We start from the raw sequence: 4,508 nt of genomic DNA, 5'->3' as shown, positions 1-4,508 counted from the left end.
AAGATGTTAAATAGTATAGGCCCTAGGACAGAGCCTTGAGGGACCCCACTGGTCACAGGGCACCACAATGATTGACTTCTGTCAACTACCACCCTCTGGGTCCTACCGCTAAGCCAGCTCCCCAGCCAGCGGATCGTGGTGACGTCAAGGCCGAAGTTAGCCAGTTTTGCCAAGAGGTGATCATGGGATAGCAGATTGAAGGCTTTTTTAAAGTCAAGATATATGACATCCATCTCTTCTCCCTTGTCCATGTGATAGGTCACCTGGTTGTAAAAGGAAATGAGATTGGTCAAGCAAGACCTACCCACAAAAAATTCATGCTTGCTATCCCTCAGGATGTTGCCATCAGCCAATCTGTTAAGGATAGCCTCTCTGACAATCTTTTTCAAGACCTTCCCCGAGATAGAGGTCAGGCTGATGGGCCTGTAGTTTGCTGGATCCATTTTCCTCCCTTTCTTGAAGATAGGCACCACATTGGCTCTCTTCCAATCATCGGGCACTTCACCAGAGCACCAGGAATTCTCGAAGATCTGTGCCCAAGGCACGGATGCTCACCACCTCCTTGAGTACACTCGGGTGTAAGCTGCCAGGGCCGGCTGACTTGAAGGTATCCAGTCTCTCAAGGTGTTCCTTCATGAGGTCAGCATTGATGGAGGGCAAGGAATCTCCCTCATCTGGGCCTCCCTGTCCTATAGTGGGCAGGGGCGTCCCATGGGACTGGTGAAAAACCTGACGCAAAGTACCCATGTAGCAAGTTGGCTTTTTCCTGGGTGTCAGTTGCCAGTTGTCCCATCTGGCTTAGCAGGAGTCCAATGTTGCCCTTGCTTTTCCTCTAGTTCACCACTTATCTAAAAAAGGGCTTTTTATTGTCCTTGGTATTTGTAGCTAGCTGGAATTCAGTCACAGCCTTGGCTTTCCTTGTTTGCTCCCTGCAGAGTATTCCTCCTTAGAGGTGGATTCAGTCCTCCATCCTTTGTAGGTCTTCCTTTTAAGACGCAAGAGGTCCATTAGTTCCCTGGAGAGCCAAGGGGGTTGTTGTGCCCTTTTGCTGCCTGAAGACAGACCCCCCACAGCAGGAGATGGTCCCTGGTGCCCCAAAGCACCAGCAGGGAGGGGGCACAGCACCCAAGCTGCCATTAGACTTCCCCCCTCCCCCCCACCAGGGAATGAATCCTGGCTGACTCTTCACAGCTAGCTGACAAGTGGAGGGAGGGCGGTGAAGTGGGGATCAGGCTAGTTGGCTTCCACAGCAGGCTACAGCACCCCTTGCCTCCTGGCCTCTGCCAGTGCATGGAGACACTCAGTTCCTACAATCCCTACCATCAAACGCCCAATGTCTGTTAGCTTTGATGATGCTGTAACTTTAAGTGCTTTATGTAAAGCACAGAAAGTTACAGTGTGATAAATTCCAACAGTGCAGTTGGTCTAATAAAAGATATCACCCCCCAAAAATCCTTGCCTCACATAATTCCTGGACTACTATGGCTACAACATCACTCTACCATAGATGCTTCTGTAAGAATTTCTCATTATCCTTGCATCTTCTGACATTATGTGTCTCTGGTTGAAAAATATGGGATCCAAGTGGTTGCTCATACTGCTCAGAGCAGCAGTCACTACAAGCAACCATTTGTTCCTTTTGACAAAGTCACAATTTCCAGTCTGATTCTTGCTCTGTGGTTTTGGGCAAGTCACTTAACCTCTCTCCCCAGCGTTCACAATGTACACATGGGGAAAAGATACTTATTCTTCTCCCGCCAAGAAAGGATGAACTAATATTTATGCAGCAGTTTTTGGAAACTATAAGCCATTCTGTAAGTATGTCAATCATTGTGTTACAAGTAGCATCCCTGTTGGTGGTAACTGCTAAGCCACCAAGGAATAATGGGGATTGATTGAGACTGAACTGCTATTTCACTGTTCACAGTGGTCTTGCCACACACAAAGGATTTTGTCTGTGCTGTTCCTGTTGAGGTTCAGTGGTTTCAGAAGGTGCCAGTTTCTAACAACAAAGAAGACTTCCTAATCACTAAATCAACGAGTGGTTTTGATTTCTAAAAACTGAGCCCTATAACCACAAAATCAAGCCTATCAGAACTAGGCTTTAGTTGTATACCATGCAATTGCATTATGCATAATACAGCTGTACACAGTTGCTCTAACTTCTACTGAAATCTCACTAAAGAGAAATTGGATTGAGCTGCACCTGAGTGGTCATAAAAATCACTAAAGCTAAATAGGAAAATAGACAGACATACATATATGAGCTGGCTGTTCCAAGCTGATAAGAAAAAGTATGAAAATGTAAACATACAAATATGTTCTGTAATTTTCCCCATTTATTTAAATTAAAATACTTTAAACTGGTTCTCCTGTCAATCCAGAAATGTGGGGTCAAAAGAGTTAAAGGTCCATCTGAGTCTAATTGGCCCACTGGGCTGAAATATGTAGGACAGGTTGGTTTCTTCAGCAGTGATTCTATAGCTCCTTTCCAGAGTGCCAGTGAATACCACACATTGTTAATACTGTTAGGTGTGCAACCATAATTCACAACGTAAACCCAGACATTCGAAACAGGAATCCATAGTGGTAAAAACATTCTGACCCATTGTGGTCTTTCTGAGTTCTCCGCAAGAGAAAAACTGTTCAATTATTTTTCCATAGTTAAAAAACAAGTGAAAACTAAGGGCTCCTATAGAGGTGTGTGGTGTCTGCTCTGATACAATGGAAATTCACTGTGTTGGAGCAGACTTGATTAGTTGATTAATTGAGTCTGCTGCGCTTCGGCAGCCTTCTGAGTCATGTGTATCAGAGTCCCCATGTTTCCATGCTGAAAAAATGGTGGCAGGGAGCATTGAAATAAATCATGTTGAGCTTTAGTTCAAAGTGCCTCGCCACCATTTTTTCAGTGGGGGATGTGTGGGGACACTGATGCACGTGACACGCAGGCACTTTTTAATTAGTGCAGCTTCCTAACTGAAGTGCCCAATGCCGCCTCCCCCAGTACATGTAAAAATGCCCTAAGATCCACCATTTTCTGAGGGATTCCTCAAGTCTGACGAGGGGTGTTGAGAACGACTATTCTACAGTCAACAGCACACAGGGCAGTGAAGTGGCCAGCTTTGCACTTGGCAACCTTTGACTCCCTTTGACTCCCCAGACTGGGTTTCTAGCTAGGTTGACTAGAGTTATCCTTTGGTGCAATATAGAGCAAAACTTAAACTCATGCCTCTGGAACACTATCAAGACACACCTTAACAGCTTTACCACCATCATTGGAAATCCCTTGCAGTCGAGGATGATCGTCTCATCTGTGGGCGCAGAGATGGCTGATGGGGCCAATCTGGGATCGACAGACTGCAGTAACTTGGGCACATGTTTCTGTGCAGGGTGGGTAACTGTGGATTCCTGATTTCAGTCCACATCACACTGTTTCTGCTGCTCCCACTTCTCCATCTCCTGTTGTTGTCATAAGGTTTCAAAGTACTGAGATCCTTGCAGCAGACTCTTTATCCATTTGGGCTGGTCCTGGGCAAAAGTCTCCCACCAGCTGATGTAAATGTTACATTTTTTCAAGTTGGCCTTACAGACGTCTTTGACATGCTTTCTCTTCCCTCCTTTTAAGCATATACTTTGACTGAGCTGGGAGAATAAAACTTGCTTCGGGAATATGGAGTCAGATATCCAGATGACGTAACTGGCCCAGTAAAGTTGATGTCAGATGATCATTGCCTTGATGAGGAAATTTCAGATAACCTTAGGGATGCCATGATCGTGGCAATCTTCAAGAAAGGAGATAGGTCCAACTGTGGAAATTACAGAGGGATCAACTTTGTGGCTTAAAGGAAAGAGGAGCAACAGAAACTGAATTCTCTTCCTCCTCCCCTGCAATTTCCCTTTTTTCATATTTCTAAATTTGAGAAGTGTCAAACAGTTTTTGGACACATCTACCCTGTGGTAGCAGTGTGTCCCAACAGAGATACTCTCAAGTACCTCTCACCTAGGCATTTCCCCTTTGATGCTCCGAACTGGAAGTGTGCTGGTGAGGTCACTCGCGGATGTCCCTGCCAGGATCTGCCCCTGTTGCTGTGTAGAAATACCCTTTCAGATGAGAAAATGATAGGCTTCTTTCTAAATGCTCTGCACACACCCAAACCAACTACATTAGAGGGAGAAGTTTCAAAACAGCCTCAAAATTAATCCCAAATAATGCTCGCTCCCTTCAACCTGAATACAGCTCTGCAAGGTACAAGGTATAGTTTCTCTTGTATACATTATGTTTAATAAACACAGATTTCATAGACATTAGGGCTGGAAGGGACCTCACAAGATCATCGGGTCCAGCCCCCTTCCCAAAGGGCAGGAAGTCAGCTGGGGTCAGATGAGAATGACCAAGGCACTTAAGGGGGCACTTAAGGGACCGCACCCCTGCCCCAGCCCTGGCACAATCTGTGGGCAAGGCAAGAGCCCCCAAGGGCACACTTGCCTGCCTGTACACTAATGCCAGG

General features: G+C 45.8%; 1 protein-coding gene across 1 annotated transcript in view; it reads right to left on the bottom strand.

Moving 5' to 3' along the window:
• RFX4 (regulatory factor X4) overlaps positions 1-4,508 on the bottom strand; it is a 133,812-nt gene that overhangs the window by 64,890 nt on the left and 64,414 nt on the right. The gene's annotated exons all lie outside the window — the stretch shown is intronic.

This window comes from Crocodylus porosus, unplaced genomic scaffold, assembly GCF_001723895.1.
Source record: "Crocodylus porosus isolate Cpor-Errol unplaced genomic scaffold, CroPor_comp1, whole genome shotgun sequence".
NCBI classification, from domain to species: domain Eukaryota; kingdom Metazoa; phylum Chordata; order Crocodylia; family Crocodylidae; genus Crocodylus; species Crocodylus porosus.
This window is presented reverse-complemented; position numbering and strand designations above follow the sequence as displayed.